Source organism: Euprymna scolopes, chromosome 42 (genome assembly GCF_053919585.1).
Source record: "Euprymna scolopes isolate OS-2025 chromosome 42, ASM5391958v1, whole genome shotgun sequence".
Taxonomy (NCBI): Eukaryota; Metazoa; Mollusca; class Cephalopoda; order Sepiida; family Sepiolidae; genus Euprymna; species Euprymna scolopes.
In genome coordinates, this window is record NC_136523.1 from 31,204,606 (window position 1) to 31,227,250 (window position 22,645).

Here is a 22,645-nt window from a genome sequence, read left to right on the forward strand (position 1 = left end):
ACAAACCAATTATTTATTATTGTACTGTGCAAAGTAAAGCCAGAGCATTAAAGAGCCAACACTCCAAATGACGAGCAGTTTGGTCTACAAAACACACCTGGGTAGCCTCATCAGCATTTTACAGTAGAGACGCCTTGGGCGGTTAGCAATAAACTAACCCTCTTCTCAAAGAGAGAGCAAAGTCTGGGAGGGTGGATATCCAAGAATTGCATAGGACCAGCAACATACCACAATCAAGAGGGAAAAGGTCATTTAAAAAAAAAAAAAAAAATGGTCGAGACCAACGAAGAAAACTATACTCCAGCTCATTTTCCTGAATTTGAGATGAAGATTGATTATTCATATTATTTGGATTCATTGGACTACTGTTCTCATCTTGAGTGTTATTTTTATAACGTTTCAGTCAATATAACCTTTAACCTTCTTCAGGTGTATTTTGTCCAATGCAGGAATCTTCATAGCTACCCCCGTGGATTTTGATATACCTGAAGAAGACTTGACTTTGGCGCCAAGGGAAAAAAATCCCCTGACTGATTTTTCTGAATTTTTGAAATGAGCATTGATTATTCAGATTGCTGTTCTTATCTGGAGTGATAATTTCATAACTTTTCGGTCAATGTAACCTCTGACCTTCTTCAAGCGTATTTTGTCCAATCTGGAAATCTTCACAGCTACCCCCATAGATTTAATAAAGTGTTCTGTTTGACAAGATATACCTTTTTTTTTTCTTTTTTTACATGGGCATCACCACTTATCAAGGCTTAAGACAACTCGAGGATAAGGGTTAAAGAGTGTACAGTTGAAACTGGACAATATAGTAATCGTTAGTAATGGAAATTTGGTGAATTTGATAACTTATATGGAACGGCTCATCAAAAACTTGTTTACATTAGACTTGAAGACAACCATATTGTAATCAGCTGGAAAACGGAAGACAATTCCATAGGCGTATAGTTCTAATAAAGAAGCTTTGCTCATGGAATCTACGTTTAGGTTTAGGTATAGATAAAGAGTGTGGGAAATTATTGATAGTGATTTCTGTTAGACGGGTGTTTCTTGTGAAAGTTTGGCGAAAGGGGGACCATAGATTGGAGCTCAGCCGAACACTTGCCATGAAAACAACGATAAAGCAGAGACAACTCGCAACATTTCTTCTGTGAGAAAGAGGTTGCAGAGAAAAGGACATCTCCTATGAGGCTATGAAGTCTATTTTGAACTCTATCAAGGCAGGATAAGTCCTTTCTAGCAGCTCCTGCCCAGATGTGGCAACAGTACTCCATCCTTGGACGTACCTGGCTCTTATATAGATAGAGAATTGCATCAACAGTGAAATATCTACTGGATCAATAGAAGGATCCCACCATTTTTCCAGCGGTTTTGGCAACGGATTTAATGTATGTGTTCCACTTAAGATCAGGAGTAAAAGTCAAGCCGAGAAGCTTGTTAAAACACTGAGCCTCCCCAAAACGAGAGCCATTCATTTCAATTGATGCTAAATGGGGATCAGAGCGTTGATGATGTAAAGATAAAAGCTTGGTTTTAGATGCATTAAAAGTAACCAGCCACTCCTTTCCCCATTGTACCACATGCTCAAGATCAGAGGAGAGAGAATCAGAGAGAACTTCATTGTTTACGGTCTTAGATGTGCTACCATAGATAGTAGTGTTATCAGCATAAATGTCTACGAATGATGTAAGGATGTGATTTGGAAGATCATTAATGTAAATCAGGAAGAGAGTTGGGCCTAGGATGGACCCCTGAGGGACTCCAGCATTAATACTGAGAGCTTCTGATTTCTGCCCATCAACCACTACTCTTATGAACCTATCAGAGAGAAATGATTTAATAATTAAGACATTTCCAGCTATACCGTAACTAGAGATCTTGTGAAGTAAACCTTTATGCCATACTCTATCAAAGGCCTTTGATATGTCAAGAGCAATTGCCCTAGAAAGGAAGCCTCAATCGAGAGATTCGCTAATCCTATGCGATATAACTGTAAGCACATCTGCTGTAGATCTAGCAGAATGGAAACCATATTGTGTGTCACTAAGAAGGTTATTTTTGCTGAAATGGTTGATTACTTCTCTATTTAACACTCATTCCAGCAACTTACTCATGATGCACAGGAGACTTATTGGCCTGTACTGAGAGGGAGATGAGTGATCACCTGAATTCTTAAATACAGGGCATACTGATGAGATATTCCAGGGTGATGGGAAGCAATTCTTCTTAAAGCAACGTTTAAACAGTTTTGTAAGGATGGGCGCTAGTTCTGGTTGAAGTCTTTTAAGTACTATAATTGGAATACCATCAGGGCTGGTTGCTTTACTGGAATCAAGATTTTTAATTAGCTTGGCAACGTCACATACAGATATTTGTATATCACATAGCATGTTTTCTAATACAGGAGGAAATATTGGAGGTTGGCGGCCTTGGTCGCAAAGGGTAGAATTAACTGCAAAGTTCTTGACAAAGAGTTTGGCTTTGTTTGATGCTGACAAGATTACCTCAGGTCCATTGATGATAGTTGGGATAGAGCACACATTTCTGTTCAGGATTCTGTTTGCTATTTTTTGACTTTGGCACCAAGGAAAAGAAATCCGCTGGCTGATTTTTCTGATTCATAATTTTTCTGAACTTTTGAGATGAGCATTGATTATTCGAACTGCTGTTCTTATCTTGTAATATTTTCACACCGTTTTGCTCTGACCTTCTTCAGGTGTATCTTATCCAACGCGGAAATCTTTCTGCCTAATGCAGGAATCTTCACAGAATTCTGTAGGAAACCCTTTATTTAATCCACAGTGATAGCATGCTACCCCATGGATTTAATAAATGATCCCATTGAACAAGATACACCTAAAGAAGGTGGGAAGGTACATCGACCGAAACATGAAAATAACGTTGAACATGAAAATAGCAGTCCAAAGAATCCAAAGAATAGGCACAATTAATCGTTCCAACTTTTTAAGCATTTAAATTTTTTTTTTTTTTTTTAATTTTTTTTTTTTTTATTACATTTTCACCCCAAACAAGGCACATTGCCACTCAGGTGTAGGGGGCTACTATCAGGGTCAGCAACTACTGGAGCACTATGTAGGGATTTGGGCAGCAAGATGTTGGTTCACGTTGCACTTGAACTTCTGCATGTCAGTACAGTTAGGGAAGCAGGATCCTGGAATGGAATTCCAGAGTCTAGCGGTTCTGGGGAAGAAACTAATGAAGTAGAAAGATCTTTTACATCTAGGGATCTCTACTGTGTGGGGGTGGGATTTAGCTGCCTGTCGGGTTTGTCAAGGGTGTTTGCGTCGTGGGGGCACAAGTGTCTGCAGTTCGTCAGAGCATTCACCATTAAAATACTTGTAGAACAAGCAGAGGGATGCAACGTTTCGTCGATGGGACAGGGGCTGAAGCTTAGATGCCAGTTCAGGGCCTATCAGGTTGGCGACTCTTTTTTGAACCTTGTCTAGGATCGAGAGACTAGTAGTAGACGCACCAGCCCAGATTATTCTAAGCTTTGCAAAGCGATATAGAGATGGGAAAGTCCACAACTACAATATACAACATATACGTGAATACACATTCTTATGCTTTAAATTTAATTTTATAAATCGTTTCATAGAAGTGACGAGAAGTGTAACAAATAAAATTTTTGTGTGCAAAAAGAAAAAAGTCTAACCATCTGTGACGGATAAATTAAAAGTTGAGCGGATGAGGGGATATCGAGGTGAGATGAAACAGAGCGGAACATTTGTTTGTACGTGACTCGAATACAAATATTCAAAATATTCCATTGAAACAAAATCTTGGAAATTAACATTCGTAAACAGAATTGCTTTTCAGATTCAGAAGAAATATCTGTCTTATACTTTTAAATAAATTTTAAAAACCAAAATTAGTAATAAACTATACAGATCCCTAATGTAGTCTCACTTTAAGATTAAATTAAATGAAAACTATTGACCATCCAAATATATTACTTTCTCCACATCCGAGTTCTCATCCTTCTCCATAGTCTTACACTTCTTGAACATAAAACTGATTACCATGTCTCAATCTACCAGTAATTCCATCTCTATTGTGTACTCATTGATTACAAATACTAGAAACTGAGCAAGGGAGCTTTCCACCGCTATAACCACTGATCATCACTTTGATGTTGGTAAAATTAAACTTCTAAACCTTTACTTTCCATAACATCTCTCCAAATCTTAAACTTAACAAGTCGATCATCCATCATTTTACAAACACGTACTAAATCATCTTTTTCGAACAATCGATATGAAACTCCTGGATAATGCTTCTAAGACACAAATGAAAAGCAAGAGATTCAGTAAAGAATCCTGGTGGACTTTCAATTACTCTTGTAACAAATCCCTTTTCACATGCTAACTTTGTGTTTCATCTTCCTGATGTGGGAAGGAGATAAATAAAATAAAGGATGAAGAGCAGCTACAAACGAGCAAAATCCAAAGTAACAAAACTTGACAACCTCAACAGCTCCACTATCCACTTTGTCCACATCTGAGTTTTCATCCATCTCCATTGTCTTACACTTCTTGCACACAAATTGGTTATCTTCTCTGAAGTTAGCAGTAATTCTACTACACATCCTGTGCATCCAATGCTTAGAAGTACTACAAAAGATCGAGTTTCACCCAAATCCCTTTTCACATACTAAGTAGGTGAACTTGTTTCTTTTTGGAAACTTTTTAACACTACAACCAGTGGTCATCATATTAGTCTTGGTAACATTCGTTCTCAAACCTTTACTTTCCATAGCATTTCTCCAAATCTTAACAAGTAGATCTATTGTTTTAGAAGCATGTACTAAATCATCAGCATACAGCATCGGTTCTGGACAACCCATACAAAAATCCCTGAACAATGCTTCTAAGACACAAAATTAAAGCAACAAACACAATCAGAACCCTGATGTACTCCTACCTTAACATTAAAGCTGTCGCTACATGTGCTGCTAATTCTCACACAACTTTGAGCATTTCTGTACATTGCTTGAACAACCCTTACAAACCACTCGTATAGCCCTGGTTTATGCAAATCCCACTGGACAACATTGGTTGGCATTTTTGTCAAAAGCCTTCTGCAAATCCACAAAAAGCAAAATACAAACTTTTTCAGGCTGCCCTCGCTCACCTCGGCTTCTGGCATAAACTGCCAGCACCCCCTACCTTATAAACACATGTAAGCTTTTTTTCAAAGTTAAAACGACATTGTAAGCAAAATATGTATTTAAAAACAATGATATACTATGCAAACCTGCTTATTTTCAATATATATATATCTGTGTGTGTGTACAGGTGTGTGTGTGTGTGTGTCTATATTCTTGGTTGCCCCCCCCCTCACAACGGCCCTTTTTGAGTTACTGCTCCATGATATCAAGTACTGCCCTCAGGAGACCGCTACTTTGGGAAACATTGGTTTAAATAATCAAAATACATCTCTTCTGGACAACTCATACAAAACACTCTAAACAATGATAAACTCATTACAGAACAGTAATGTATTCCTACTTTGACATTAAATTTATCACTAAATGTACTGTTAATTCTAACACGACTTTGACCACTTCTGTACATTTCTTGAACAACCTTCACCATGGCTGATGGAAAGATAGCCTCCTACCCCAAGATGACAACAGCAGTCCAAAGAATTCAAATAATATGAGTGATAAACGTCCCCTTAAATAATCAAATTCTACCCAAATTTTCCAATAATGATCATTATACTGCTGTCTCACTGACTACCATACACTCATTAACTCATCCTCTAGTGGTCTTTAGGCCTTAATAAGTGGTGACTCCGTTGTAAAAAAAAAAAACTTCACATACAAGTACTAAATCTTCAACATACATTATGTAACTTCCTGACAACCAATATGAAACTCCTGGACAAAAAAACACAAATGAAAAGCAACACACTCAGTACAGAACGATGTATTCCTATTTTAACATTAAATCTGTGATTAAATGGGCTGTTAATTCTAACATGACTTTGAGCATTTCTGTGCATTGCTTGAACAAACTTTACTAACTTTAGCCCAAACTTTTATTCTCAGGGCCCCCAAAATCAACAACGGTCCTGGATATGACCTTAAACTATATCCGATGGCGACGCCCCAGTTTGCGGGCTTTGGGGAGTGTGGAGCCACCCTTTAATTGCCATTGTTCCCAGGTCTACTCTGACCTGGACTGATATTACCTGTTAAGGTCCCAACTATGGGTTAAATAAAAACCGACTTAAAAAAAACAAATATACTATCAAAAAATTGTTCTTCAAAATCACTGGATTTGGCATTAAATAACCTGAAAAGGGTTGATATGCTGCAAAACAAAAACCAACCAACCAACCAACCAACCAAAAGCAACACAGATTAGACCATTCTTGTCATGACCTGGTCCCTGTTGATTTCAATGTAATACTGGTTCTGTGCAGTTCTAGGAGGTCCACCTTCCCAGACTTAACCTTCTTGTAACAGAGCGTTTGAGTGCATGAAAAGATATCAGTAGAAGCTGTAGGTTAGCTGGCTTACAAAGATATTAGCAGCAGTAGCCGAAAAAGCACATATGCAAATTAGGAAGTTTATTTTTTAATCAGCTCATATGCATGTTATGTTGGTACAGTCACCAGCTTTGAATGCTATAGTCTTTCTTTTAATTTCAATTCTAGCTGATGGCACCCAAATACTTTTTTTTTAATTTTTGAAATCACGACTATAATAATATATATGAAATCTGGACAAATTAAAATATATTTAAGCGTATTTTATGACCGGGCAAAGCCGACCCCCCCCCCCCACTGCTAGTTATAATTAAACAATTATTCTTTATACCTAGTGTTTCATGCTTATGCAGTCAATTTAACGACTGTTAACTAAACTGCATTATAACTAGAAATTTCTCTGAAGAATTTTGATAGTAAAATAAGCCAAAGGGTTTGATAGTTTTCGGATGATTAATCGGAATCAGAAAAATCGGAGCTTATGGGGGTATCGGAATCGGAAAAATTGGAGCCTATTTTCCGATGCCAAAACCAATTCCTTAAATTATCTTGTTGGTGCTAATGCAGAGAATGATCCGCGCTATTTTTAAATCGTATTTCCACGTTTAATTAAAGTTTTATGATATGTTTTTTTTATTCAATTGTAAGGTTAAAGTACAGAATAGGTACAAAACACCCTCCCTTCCCCATGTTAAGAATGGCTTTTTAAATAACGTTATCATTTCAGCAACGGATCACTCTCTGCATGAGTACCATCTTTTTTATTTGATTTTGGATTAAGAAAAATCGTCCACTGCTTGTAATAATAATAAAATAATAAATATTTATTGATTTTAAACTTCCAGTAAGACTAAAATCTCTAGATCACCCCGTCACTAATGAGTGTTTTTATGTTTGAGAAAATATAGGCACATTTAATGTGTTTTTACCGTAATGGAAACAAAATAACATTTTTATAGTTAAATATTTAGAGATTTATAAAGAATCGGAATCAGAATCGGTAATTGTATCGGAATTGGGAAATATATTGGAATCGTCTCATCACTAGTTGATAGGAAAGTAGAAAATGTACCTTGGATTTACTTTCGGCCGCCTTGTAACTCTTGCTTCCCTTATTTTGCCCTTTAGTCCTCACATTCCATGAGTGATGTTTCTGATAAAGGGGAAAGAATTGTTGTTTTCTAAGTGAGAATTTATCCACATAACACTTATCATTGAATAGTTCTCGATTTTGAAATGGCAATTTTTTTCGTTTAGCTCCTTACATCAAATGGCTTCATATCATGTCTAGAGCCCCCCCCCCCAATAAAATATTGTTTCTGTTTTATTTATTTTTTTACCAAAGATTTTTCAAACTGTTTACATATAAATTTTTAATGGGGTGTACTTGCATACGGCTCAAGCCTCCAATAATACTACAAAAATATTTTTTTTAAAAACTCTAGTCGCAATATGAGAGGCGGCAAAAACATTTTTAGCAAATTTATTACAGAAGGATGAAGAATCAGAAACTGATTTGGTTACTATGGAAACGTGAAAGGAATATAATATGACTCATCATAGAATTTTGAACGAGAGATCCGGGTTCAATTCACAAAAACGACACCATTTTAAATAAAAGGACAGAGAATTTTATTTGATAAATATATTAAATAAAATTTTTCAAAATACTAAAAAGCCCCCCCCCCCCCAATAAAGCCCTAAAATATCTGGTTCTTTGATATTAGAGACGCATGAGATTAGTTTTCCAGTCTTTTGCACAAAATAAAGCTTAAACCATAATACTTGATATAATACTAATAATTATAATACTATCGCGAATCTTCGATATTTAAAAAAATAATTTTAAAACTATTGGTGCTTGAGTCAACAATTTGATTTTTTTTTTAATGTGTGGTTTTAAGCAAAGACAACAGTACTTAGTTAATTGCCATGTCGAAAATAGTAATATATCTAAAAATTATAAAAATTCATCAAGTAGAAAATTATAATAATATTATATAATATAAAATAAATATTTATAATAATATTATATAATATAAAATAAATATTTATAACATTATATAATATAAAATAAATATTTATAACATTATATAATATAAAATAAAATAGTAATATATCTAAAAATTATAAAAATTCATCAAGTAGAAAATTATTTATACTTAAAACTAATATTCATGAAAAATTAGGGGAAATTTTCTCTAGATGTGAACATTTTGAAGATTGTGAATACAAGGGTCCAACTTATCTCCCTTTTCACCACTTTAATGGCTTCCGACATTTGTAATCTACAGCGATAAATATTTTTCATTTTTTTTTTTAACTAAAACACAATAGCAGTTTTATTGGATATATTAATATTTTCGACATCACAATTAAGTACTGTTGTTTTTGCTTAAAACCATATATTAAAAAAAAATCCATTTGTCGTTGACTCTTATCTTAACAAGCACAAAACTTGTCGAACTGAAAGTTATTTTGGCGATTGTGCATTATAATTGGATATAAAAAAAATAGTGCATTTTAAGTCAAACACTACTACGTACTTACATGTCATGTCGAAATTAATTAAAAAAATTCAAACACTTACGAAAAATGATCGAATAGCAAATTTTGAACTTTTTTTATTTTCACACAAAATATTTTCGGTCCACCCTTTTCTAATTTTAATCGGCGAACTTTAACTAAAACAAGGGAGATAAGTCATTTGACATACAGAATAAGACATTTTTGGCATTAAAAAAATTTAAGAAAAAAGTTACACATCAAAATAATAATTTATTTAAATAACGAAAATCAAAGAAATAAAATATGTAACAAAAAAAATATATAAAGCCTACATTTTGGCTGTTCAAAAATTAGAATTGATGAACAATTATTTTTCAATCATCATTTTTTCGTAATTCTTATTAATTTCGACATAAGTAAGTAATAGTGTTTTTACCTGAAATGCATTATTTTGATTTTTTTTTTTTTTTAGAAATCCAATTATGCAATTATAAAATTATCAGACAAGATCTTACGCGCACGTGCATTACTAATCTTATACGTAACTGATCAGGTAAAATTACTGTATAGCTAACAGTCGAGAAATTATAGACAAACATAACTTATACCAAACGCAGTAGAATTTAAATATCTACTGACCCATATACTTTTAACGTGCTTAAACTATATTTTTTAATTTGAAAATTTATTTTTAGTGATCGTATTAGTCCAGGTTTTAGAATTTGATTCAATTAATAATTTCCAAACAATACTATAATAGTTATATATATATATACTTTCACTACACCGATGAAGACTGAAGGATCGGTCGAAAATTATGTACTTATAAAAAAAGGGTTTTAATTTTTTTTTTATAATATTATTTTGTATTCCTGCACGCCACCAATTGAAAATGAATAAAGAAAAGTTATAAGCTTTTATACTTTTCGTATTCTTTTTTATACATTTCCATTCATATATATATATATATATATATATATATATATATATATATATATATATAATTATTAAATTATCAATTTAATTAAACTCTTAAACTGACTTTATATTCGACAGTTTAAAGGCTTCCAAATTCCTTTACAATTTTGAAGGGTCACGAAGATAAAATATTAAAATGCTTGATCGTTTCAGAAAAACAAAAATTCTGATAAATTCAATTACGAAAAAAACTTGTCTCCTAGATAATATTTCGATTGTAGAAATCCCCCCTCTGGACCAAAATAACATGAACAACATATGTCACATACAAATTTATCATGTCTAGATTATTAGCCACTATCTTATGTAACTTTAGAACATTTTACATACATTTAGTTGTTATAATAAAATCCTACATTTCATCCTAGGAGGAACATCATCACAATTGTAACATCTTTAGTTGAAGTAGTCTATTTTTCTCCTCTAAATCTAAAGTCCTACTACCGCCCCCAGCCAAGACCAGGAAGAAATATATACATTATAACTATATTGTCCTGGCACCCTTCATAACTGGACCATACACTCATAGACATGCAATTATCTTTCCACATCAAAGATAATAATTTCTCCCTTCTGAAATTCTGTCAATTCTCATGGCAGGAGAGCGTACAAATCTATTATTCCAGATTAAACACCTTACAAAAAAACGAATATGTCAGACCTTTACAGATATGGTCGCTCTCTCTATATATATACAAAGCATTAGTTTTAAGAATATTAAACCAATTTTTTGTTTGTTTTTTTTTCTACTCCCACCCCCCATTGTTTTATAACGTGCGTTTCCTTCTTTATACTCTTTTTTATTATTTACATTTTCTTTGATACCTATGCACACTTTAACATCGTGCAGATACCCCCCCCCCAAAAAAAAAATCAAATACACAAAATAACCGTTGTTGATTTTTCATTTTCTGCATTAATCACTAAGAATAAAGTTGACATCCAAATATTACACACAGATGTTTAATTATAAACAAATTATAGACACACTTTTCTTAAAAATGAAGACGTTTTACTTTTGGTTCATAGTCTTTGCGTGTCTGGACCCTGACAGCGATTACCAAGGATAAATTTGGAGCAAATATTCTGGCAAACCCCACCCCCACTCACAGGAAAAGGTATCTTCAGTCTTTATCTGAAGCCGTTCTTATGGGGATGTTGCAGGTAACCATTCTGAAACCCGTTCTTAACATGAGGAGGTTGAGGAGATTTGGTAACAACAAAAGCAAAAAAAACATTTTATTGTTTCTACGAGGGACGGCATGTTTGATTGCCTTTTCGTTTTTTTAAAATAAATTTTTACTTTAGATCCACCTACACACTTTCCATTAAAATGATGACATATAGGTTTTCCACTATGCTGATTGAGAAAATCTCATATTTGGCGGATACAATTAGTTTTTGCGATATAAAGCCCTGTATTATGTACTTTATATCACTGGCCGTCAGATTAATACGCACGGGCAAAAACAAATCTAATTATATCCAACTGACACTGCCACCTCCAAATTTCTTTGTTGGTTCATAGTATTTGCGCATCAGGACAAATGACAAATTATCATTTATGGCAAATAATTTTACAGCCACACCCACTATCAAAATGGGATGTCTATTCCGAAAGCCGTTCTTAACATGAGGAGGTTGAGGGTTGGGCAAAAACAACAACAACCATACTTGAATTTTTCTACGAGAGGAGGGGGAGGCAGGCTTCCACTGAGCAACACTGGTTAACGGATCCTGCTATTTTTAAATAATTTAAGTTCGTTTTAGTACTTTATGGCGTTGCATTTTAGTTGTATTGAATTTTTTGGGCTTTGAGATAGCTCCCATTTAAATAATATTATCTTAACCGAAGGAAGAAAGTGTAGTATCTATTCCGATGCTGTCTATTTTGTCCTGTCAGTGAAAGAGAAGTGCTTCTAAACCGAGGAAGTTTTTATTTTTGTTTCAATCTAGAGTCCTCTGTTTTGGGAGGGGTTCAATTTTCCCTACATAAAAGAAAAATATAAAACACTTTGTGTCACACTTGTCCCTCGTGGAGTGGCTAATTCAAAGGAACATTATCTTAACCGAATCAGTTCTAGCTTTATAAAAATTTAGTTCAATTAATAATTTCATGATCAAACAGTATAATAATAAAATTATTAAATGTACTAAATTTTTATAAAGGTAGACCTGATCTGGTTAAGATAACGTTTTAATGGCAGCCATCTTAACGCTGAAAAGTAGAAAACCGGATTAGGTTTTTGTGTGAATTTCCCCCTATATTAACAAACAAAAATAAAGAAAAATCTGTATGATGTACGTACCCGTGACAAAACGAAAATATCATATGCCAAAAATCAAATTTATCAATTAGTTTTATTTTTATTATAAAATATCAGTAGGTATTTTTTTGTTTCCATCTCAGCATTCATCTATAAAATGACAACTTTTGTAGGTTCTTGTGTATGCTGAAAATGAACATCATTTAAATTTTGCGCAAATAAGTAGTTTTCTGGATATTAAGACCTTTATTATCCAATGTAATCCATTATGGTTTTACTGGTGGCCATGTTTTCCCCTCAACTGAAAAGCACTGATGCGCATGTGTAGGTGTATCAGAATTTTAAGGGAATTTTTGACACCCCTCATAAAAAGACTGCAAATAAAATATAAAAATCTCGTAATTTCTCTTTTTAAAGCGAGTTGTTTATTTTCTTTATGGAATATACTTCCAAAATAAACTATTAAAGTTGTTTAAAAAATAGAAATATTATATTTTATTTTTTAAAGAACAGTGTTTACAAAGTGCCTGCACGCGTTCATGCAGCCATTTTTTTTTACGTAATGAAATCAACTGAATTTTTACAAGTTAATTTTTATTTTTTCAATTTTTAAACTTTAAAAATCTATCAAAATTTTTCTATTGGTTGTGAAATTTTATGCTCTTTCCAATAAACCGAATATAATATTCTAGAAAGCGTTTTTTTTTTTTTTTTTTAAATTCACTCCCCCGCATTTTGAAATGTCTATTAAAATGAAAATAATTAATTTTCTCACCTCAAATTTATATATCACAAATTGAAGATAAAAGATCAATAAATAAAATAAGCCAATTTAAAACAAAAAAGAAGTCATTTGCAAATTTACCTGTACAGCTCAAAGTTTAAAACTTTTTTAAAACCACGTTGAATTTTTTTTTAAGTGAAACCTTATAATCTTGTTATATTGTTCAGAAAATTTCGTACAATTATAGCAATTTTTTTCTATTTCATTCAATGTTTTTTTTGTTTTTTTTTTAGATACTTAAAAAAAAAACTCACTGGATAAAGAAGAAATAAAATATATTAAATCAAAAACTTATGCTTTTCCTTAAGAGAATAATAAAAAAAAAAAATCAAAAATCGGCAGAATGTTTTTTTTTTAACGGCAAAAACTGATAAGTGAAACGGATCATTTTTCACCTACGGTGGCCCATATTTACTAACTTTTGTTTACAGCACACAATAGAAAGAGACATTAATTCTGGCGCTTAAAGCCACCGAAGATGTCAACTCAAAGAAAAGCAGACATTTGTCTCCCTTTATTTCAACTGTGAAAAATATCTGATGTTGTGGGTTTTTTTTTTAATCCTTACTTAAAAAAGTATTTTATTTAAAAAGTACATGGAATATAAGATATAAATATGGATAAATTCTTAACAATGAAGAATGGAAGTACCCATTGAATAGTATTTTTTTTATTGGTAAGTGATTTTTGGAATTATATATTTTTATATTTGAAGTAAGTTAAAATTCGTTGATTTTCTTTAAATCTTTTTTGAAGAAAACCGATTTAAAAAAACAAATATTGTATAATTTGCTATTAAACCTGTTATTTAAAAAAAAAAAAAATGGTCTTTGCTCCTTTAATTGAAAAAAAAAAAAATTAGGGTTTGAATTACATTTTTCAAGTAGTTATCAGCTTCGAAAGATAGGAGGTCGAATTATTCAAGTTTTTATCACGCATTTTTAATGGCGATTTCTGACACTGCTAGCATATGTGTGTCACAAAACAGTCCTCCTCGTCATATTAACAATGGCGAACGCCACTGACATTTATTAACATATTGGAAAAAAAATTCTTTTAAACTATTTGTCTGCGCAAAATTTAAATGTTATATTCGTTTTCAGCATACTCGAAAACATAAAAGTTTGAGCGATTATGAGGCTTGAATGAGACAATTTTAGTTTTCGTTCTAACTCAACAAGCTTTACATTCCTTTCATTTTAAAGTTAAAAAGCAAAACAAAAAACACTTTAAAATAAATTAAATCACAAAGAACTTATCCAAATAGGTAGAAAAGTAACTTTTGTCTTTGGTAACATTTTTGGCGGAAGCTCACACCTCGCTATCTTATTTTCATTTTCGTCTTTTTTTTTTTTTTCATTTTTTTCAGCGGATTGTTATCGAATGGACACTAGTCGACCAGATTATCAAAAAATAAATGAATGAATAAAAAAATAAATACATAAATAAAAAGTCAATATTTAAATATTTGTAGAGGGTGCTCAGTTTCTAATACAACGTTCTAGTAAACCGATCACTCATTTTAGAACCACGCAACGTTTTTAAGTCAAATTTCGTGAATTTAGCCTTTTGTTGAAAAAAGTTAAATTCGCGCAAAATTTGGCATAAAAACATCGAGTGGTTCTAAAATGGGTGATCGATTTACTAGAACGTTTCATTAGAAACTGAACACCCGTATAAATATTTTAAATATTGACTTTTTTTAAACTTAAAAACAAACATTTCTTAGATTAGTGTCCATTTGATAATAATCCGCTGAAAAAAATTGAAAAGACGAAAATAAAAAAATAAAGAAAAATAAAATAACGGGGGCAAGCTTTTTCAGGTCCGCCCAATTTGTTATATATTTATATTTTGACTGTTTTTATTTTTAGTTATACTGTAAAAATCACAAATAAATAGATTAAAAGAGAAGGGCGGAAACAGACAGAAGATAGAAAGAAAAAAACAGTTCAGAGAAAAAATAAATGAATGAATGAAGCGTTTTAGCAAGAAACCTTAAAAATCACTTTCATTTTCTCTTTGGAAAACGAAGGCGCCAGTTTGGCGAGGCTCGGTAGCAGCTTTAACTACTACTTATAATATTAATAATGTTAAGTTTAGTAAACTAATCTCAAGATTAAATAGGGTTTCTTTTTTTGTTCTTTCCTATGATATGGGTGCGTGAGAATATTCATTTCCCTTTCGAAAAAAAAAATTATTTGGATTCATCGGACTGGAGTACTGTTACTGTTCTCATCTTGAGTGAGATTTTCAGAACGTTTCGATCGATGTAACCTCCGATTTTTTTTTTTTTTTTTTTTAGGTGTATTCAAGTTCAACAGAAACATTTCCGAGTTCAAAATATACCTGAAGAAAGTCAGACGTTATATCGACCGAAACGTTGTGAAAATCACACTCAAGATGAGAACAGTAGTCCAAATAATACGAACCAATCCTCATCTCAAAAATTCAAAAACAAAAAATAGTTTACTTTTTGTTTTTTACACTTTAAGTTAAAATTATTCTATTTATCAGTTTAAAGACTTTAAACTCACTTTCGAATGTCGAAAAGACCACGAAAAACAATAAAAAAACAAAAAACAAAAAAAAACAGATGACAACTATAATAATAATTTAATTGTCCAACCTTTTTCGTTTACTCTGGTGTAAAGACCCAAAATTGAAAATGAGGTGCAAGTCCATTATATAAAAATACAGAAATTTTTTTATCATGTACGTAGCCGTCACGGAGCGAATTTCCAAACAGTCACGCAAATTGATCAAGTATTTATTTATTTATTTATTTTTTAACTAAAAAATCAGATTTTATGAGGAAGTGAGACGTGTTTTGATCGCTCATATTTTATAAATAAAAGGTAGACAACTCAATTCGAACTACAAAGATTTTAAAATTCGCATTATAATTTACCATACTATTAATCGTTAAACATCGTAAAATGACTGTCTGAAAAATATAATAAATTAAAAAATACTTAATCAATTTATGTGATTTTTGGGATATGACTTTTTTAAAAAATTTTTTTTATTATGATTAACTCTGGATAAGAACCAAAAATGATTGAACTCATTTCGTTCAAATTTTGAATAAAATTATTTTTCCATGTTAAATTGTATTTAACATCCTGAAATAAAATTGTAACTCAACTTTTAAAATCTTAAAACTCGAACCTTAAATGTTTTCATCGCAATCTGGCAAACTGAGTTTGCCATATTAATTTCTTGAGCACAGAAAAAGGTTAATTCCTATTTCAGTCACCTAAATTATTTAGAGTAAAATGGATTTTGGTATTTCTCTCCAACTTTTTTTTTTTTTTTTTTTACTTCAAAATGTTGAAGTATTTAAAAAAAAAAAAAAAAAAAACGTCATAAAATTCACCATACACATGGAACGGGGAACGCCGAAATTAAAAGTCGATATCTATAAGAGGCTAGCTAAGGAAGAACGACAACCAACGTTCACAATTTTCTAGTTAAATGTCATTTCATTTAGAAAATAATAAACTTGAGTTTTCATTTTTCTTTCGCTAGTTTCTTTCTCGACTTGTTTATAAAGATGGCGACTATATTTTTCCGGCTTAAATAATTTGTTTTGTTTTTTTAATAGGTTAATATTTTTCTTATTTCCGTCCATTTTTTTTTTCAATATGTTCACACGTAATCGCCTAAAAAAAAAAAAAAAAAAAAAATAGATCTCATTTTTATTTGCGAAGAAAGAGGGGTAGTCAAGGATGGGTATCTAGATATTTACCCCCACCCCATAACATTTCAGACCAAGAATCGATTTTATCAAACATTTTGGTTGAAAAAAAAAAAAGGAAAACGGGTGAGATATTGTAGAAGTGGACCTTAAATTTTCATTCAAGAGAGAATTTAAGTCATTTGGAAATTTACAGGCTTCAAAATCATTTTCAAATTTTGAAAAAATAAGAAAAAAAAATATAAAAAAAATGAAAAAAACAAAACAAAAAGAAACATGCCGGTCCAGACTCCAGCGTCCAGCGATTATTTATTTATATTTTTTTAAATAAAACTATGAGGCTACTGTCTATGTATATGTTTTTCTCACATATACGTAACTTTGATAAATACATATTACCTTAAAGAAAAGAAAAATTTTAAAGAAAACAAAGAATTGTAAAATCTTTTCGCTTCTTGAAAGGTTCTCCAAATAAAAATACGGTTTTCCGGTCGAAGTCCGTTTTGGTCGAAACAATAAATGTTGATGATATGACAAAAAAGAAAAAGAATTGAATTAAAAAGAAAAAAAAATGAAAAAAGAAAAACGAATTAAAAGAAAAATGAAAAATAAAATGAATGAAAACAAAAAAAAAATCGCCTTTTTTTCGCACCTTCATTCAAAAGAAATCAATCACAATGTGGTCTGTATTATTTTTTTCTACGCATTTTTTTGACGCATTTGCGCGCGTCTCTTAAGAGAGACCCTATTTTTTAGGGAATGTCAGTCTTCTTTGCCAAAAATCTTAATAAATTAAAATATTTACATTTACGAAAACACTGAAAACAAAGAAAACCGGGGGTTAAAATTTTCGTTGGATTGACTCAATAATTTTTTAAGTTATAAAAGAAAAAGAATGCGACAAGTTTGAAATAGGATTTTTGTTGGTCTGTCAAGCTAAGGTTTGAAAATGGAATTTTTTAAAATGTAAGCGTTTTTTTTTTGTTTTGTTTTTTTCTTACTTACCGTTGATTTTGTCGGTTTCTAATGTTGTTGTTGAGGATCAGGCATGCTTTTTTTTTTTCTTTTTTAAGGAGAATAAGAATTCCGTGTACGTGTCATGTGACTACTAATACCAGGAAAGTGATTGAGGCGGGAGGGTCTTTCTTGGTCACGTGGACGGCAAAGAAATGAAAGGGGGGGGGGAGAAAGGGAGGGAAGAGAGAAATAGAGGAGGGAAGAAAAGAAAAAGGGAAGAAAAGAAAATGGGCGACAGAAAGAAAAAAGGGATAAAAGAAGGGAAGAAATAAAGAAATAAGAAAAGTGAAAGAAAAGGGAAGAGAGAAATAAGGAAAGGGAGCAGAAGGCAAGAAGGAAAGGGAAAAGAGGAAAGGGAAGGGGGAAAGAAGGGAAGAAAGGAAGAAAAGAAAAGGAAGAGGAAGGAAGGAAAATGATGAAAGGAGAAACACGAGGGAGAAGGAGGGAAAAGAGAATGAAGAAGGAGGGAGGGGAATAAAGGAATCGAAGGAAGGGAGAAAGGAAAAAAGGGAACGAAGAAAGGAAAAAAAGGGAATGAACCAAAAAAGAATGAAAGGAACGAAATGAAAAAAAGAAAAAAAAGGAATGTCCCACCCTCCCCTCATTCTATTACAGGACGCGCCCTCACGGCCGGGTTTCATTTTACAAGCAATGAACCCCTACCACTTACCCTTTCAGCCATCGTCAGTCTTTTCGTCTGTCTGCCCGTCTCGCTTTTGTTCCTCATTCCGACGGGGGGGGGGGGGGGGGGGGGTCTGAAGAAGACCAACGCCAGGTGCCATCCCCAACGTAAGCTGAGTTGTCGTTAAAGCTTCCTTGTAACAATTTGTGTGCGTTCGCGTACGCGATAGATATTTGCTTCCTTTCCGTTTCGAGAGACAATGGGCAACCCTTGCAAGAGTGCCTATGCGACTAGGAGTGGAGTGTACCGTCTTATTTAGAATTCAATTAAAAAAAAAAAAAAAAACTACAGAAAAATCTTTATGAAGTACGTACCCTTCGCGGTACGGAAATATCACATTCCAAAAATCACAAATTGATCAAGTAGTATCATTTTTATAAAGGAAATCATTTCTTAACGATTTAAAGCGATTAATGTGAAATCAGTAGTATTACAAAGCTGATCTCGGAAATTTGAATTATTATGGACTTATCTGGCATGAGTTTATTTTTCAAGATGGCGGCACAAGACAGTCCATCTATGCTTACTCATAAAATTTGATTTTCTTAGTTAAAGATAAAACTTCTTGATCAATTTACATGATTTTTTTTTTAATATCACATCTTCGTTCCGAGACGATTACGTACATCATAAAAATTTTTGTATTTTTATTTTTCAATTAGGTTGAATTCTGAATAAAAAGATAAGTTAAAAAAAAAATCAAACAAAAGAAATGGCAAAATTAATGTAAGTAAAAAGAATTCCCAGACAACACCGAAACATTAATAACAGCAGTAGCATACTTATTTTGATTCTTCGGACTACTGTTCTCATTTATGATGTCATTCTCACAACGTTTCGGGCGATGTAACTCCGAGAAAATTACCTTAATCTGAAAGTTTCTTGTATCTCTATAAGTGTATGTGGCGTTGCCGTTACACTTGAACCGTGTTCGTTACAGTTCAAACCTCTCTCGGATACCCCACGTGATGCGCCACCGTCGGAAAGGAACAACAAACAAAAATAAAAAATCCGGGTCGGCATTTTTCTCTTTTTTTAACACAATACGTTTATTACCGTTTTTCTTCCCCCTCGTCTCGACGCACGCTTATAAGTCTCTCATTGCCACATGTCCATTTCAACTGATTCGCGGATCTCCTTGACCACACGCTGGCCACAGTCAGCCCATTTTCTCCTTCACTTTACACGCCCGTCTCCTTTGGCGCCGACTTTTCTTGTCACGACCACATGCTGTCCCTTTATTTCTTTTTTTTTTTTTTCAGACGCAAGCCTGAGCACACTTGTCAATTTGCATACGCGTTCAAACGCTGCTCCTGCTGCTGCTAATACAATCGCTTGCCATCCATCCTTCGGCTGCTGCTGCTCCTCCTTTCATATGCGTTCATTTTTCTTTGCCTAAGATCAAAGTGTAGTATCTGTTCCGGCAGATGCTGCACTTAAGATAATTTGTACCAGTCAATGGAGGGGAAACCCTCTATACTGGGACAATTATTATTTTTGGTAACCAGAGTGCCCCCTTTTTGCCTACTTTTAGGGGAGCTGGTTTTTACCTCACATTAAAAACGGCCTTGTGCCTAATTTGCTCAGTGGGGGAGCAAATAAATACCATCTGTTCCGGCAGATGCTGCAAGCTATGACTAGCTATGACTAGCAAAGACCAGATGTGGGGGCAACCCCACATGCCTGACCTTTAACCAGCTCCCATTTCCCACCTCTCGGGAGCTGGTCCCCTTTTTCCCTTCCCCCTCCCTTCACTCCTCACATTAAAAATCGGCCTTGTGCCTAATTTGCTCGGTGGGGGAGCAAATAAATACCATCTGTTCTTCAGATGTTGCACTTCTATTTCTTGTTCTCTTTCGTTGGAGGAGAAATCCTTCACGACTGAGACAATTTTTATTTTTGTACCTTTTCTCCACGTTAAAAAACGACCCTGGTGTCTAACTCTGTCCCGTGGGGAGGCATAGTAAATAGGTACATAAAGCCACCATTCACCCATGCATGTTGCATTGTTGCCATATCTGGACTGGTGCATTTAACACGAGTCGGTTAAGTCCAAAAATTCAGTACACAAAGTTAAGACACCGGAAGTGGACTGTTTAACTGAAACATGGAACGAAACGGAAATCACTAAATATGGAACGAAATACGAAACCATGTGAAAATAATTTTTTTCAAAAAACTTCTTGTGCTATCCTGAAACAAAAAAAACAAACAAAAAAGTGAAGCATGCATGTTCTCCCGTGAGTGCATAGTGAACAAGCATAAAAAAATGACTAAGTTCAGCATTTGCCCCCACCCCCACCCCACTTAGCCTAAAAAATTCCCAGGGGACGTCAAATATTGGTGAAAATGAACAAACGATGCAGTTTTAGGCCTTAACATATGTAAATTTGAGTTCTGCACCATGCAAAAAAATAAAATAAATAAATAAATAAATAAATGACTATGTACATCATTTACCCCTTCCCATTTAGCCCCCCAAATCCCCAAGGCCTTAACATATTTAAATTTGAGTTCAGCACCACGCAAAACTGCTAAATAGACATACACAGAAAATTTGGGACAAATATGGTAAAATAGTCCCAAAAATGGAGTGTTTTTTATTAGCCCTAAAAGAGCCACTGGAGCACATCCAAGAGTTGTCACGAAGTAGAGACAAACAAAATTATATAGAAATCAGTTAGTTACTTTTCAGAAGGTTTTATAAAAATCCAAGGCATCAATCAATTTTTTTTTAATGAAGCACAAAAGTGTCAATTTTAGCCATTTTAACCTGAAAGGTACCCCGGGGGGGGGGGGAGCAGAGTTTTTCCGAAAAATCTGTTCTGTTACTTTTTTACTCATATCATGTTTAATGTTTGTGCAAAATTTCAAAAACTTCCAAGGCGTAGTTATTGAGAAAAGTGCGGACAGACAAACGGACAAGGGTGAATTTATAGGTCCACTCTCCTTTTGTTGTGGGACAAAAAAAAAAACAAAAAAAACTTCGATTTCGGTTTCATAATTCAATTGAAGACAGTTACTTTGTTTTACAATACATTATTTGTGAAAAAATTTGAAACTGTTACATTATTTCCATAAGAATATAATTTAAATGTTTAGAAAATTATTTATAGAAGCGTAAACTATGAAAGTTCAAATTAGCTTTTTTTTTTAAATGAAATATTTCCATATGAATATTTTAAATATTAAAAAAAATATATTTATAGAAATTAAAAAAAAAAAAGAATTTTTTTTTTTATTGTTTCACGACAAAACAAGTATTTCCATATAGTTTCGTATTCATTTCATGCTTAGTAACTTCCATTCCATATTTAGCTAAATAGAGTCAACGTCGGGCGTCTTAACTGTGTACTTAATTTTTGGATTCATCCTACTAGTCTCTCTTAGACATGGTTAAAAAAAAAAAAAGGTTTTAAATCTTTTAGGTTCCACACTTATTTTTTAAAACTATTATTTCACTCTAAACAAGGCACAAGAGTCATTTGGACCAATTCGACAGGGATATATTATGTAGGAAGTTAAGCAGCAAGATGTCTGTTCATCATACACTTGAACTTCTGCATGTCAGCACAGCCAGAGAAGTAAAGACTCAGGAAAGAATTCCAAAATCTAGCAGTTCAGGGAAAGAAGCTACTAGAATAGAAGGCTTTCCGGCATCTAAGGATCTTTACAGTGTAGGGGTGGGATTTTGCAATTTGTTGGGGTAGTTGGGTATTTATTTAAATGCTGCCCACATCAGCATTATTTGGCACAAGGCCTGGAAAGTGGGATACCCGCAGGCTCCCCTAAAGGAGGGGCACTCCTGCAATTCTAAAAATTGCCCGAGTAACCCCGTCGGCATTCCCCGGTCGGGGCACCTCAGGCAGCAAGCAATAAACTTACCCCACCGGAAAGCCCGGTGGCAAGGCCTGGGAGGGTGGACCTCCTAGGTATTACCCAGGCGGTGTACCTCAGTCCAAAAGGTGCTGTTGGGCTGAGTGTCAAGTGACGAATCCTTGACTGGTACTACCCTGTCTCCCTGCTGCCGAAGCCGCTAGGAGACACATCCCATCAGACAAGAAGTATTTACGTCGAGAGGGTACAATTGCCTTGTGTTCAGAGCACATTCTATTAAAGTACTTGTAAAAAGACCCAGAGATACAACATTTCAGCGATGGGTCAAAGGTTGGAGTTTGGTTGAT

General features: G+C 33.5%; 1 protein-coding gene across 18 annotated transcripts in view; it reads right to left on the reverse strand.

Annotated features, from left to right (window-relative positions):
- Window positions 1-22,645, reverse strand: part of LOC145266992 (coronin-2B-like) — a 370,386-nt gene that overhangs the window by 309,066 nt on the left and 38,675 nt on the right. For 4 of the 18 annotated variants that reach the window (XM_080122883.1, XM_080122871.1, XM_080122876.1 and 1 more), the window contains exon 1: window positions 17,768-17,924. The exons of 10 other annotated variants lie outside the window; for them this stretch is intronic. The gene's annotated coding sequence lies outside the window, so the exon portion shown is untranslated. Of the gene's footprint in view, window positions 1-17,767; window positions 17,934-22,645 lie in introns of those variants that run through there. 4 more of the 18 variants (XM_080122854.1, XM_080122846.1, XM_080122860.1 and 1 more) reach the window with 3 other exon arrangements.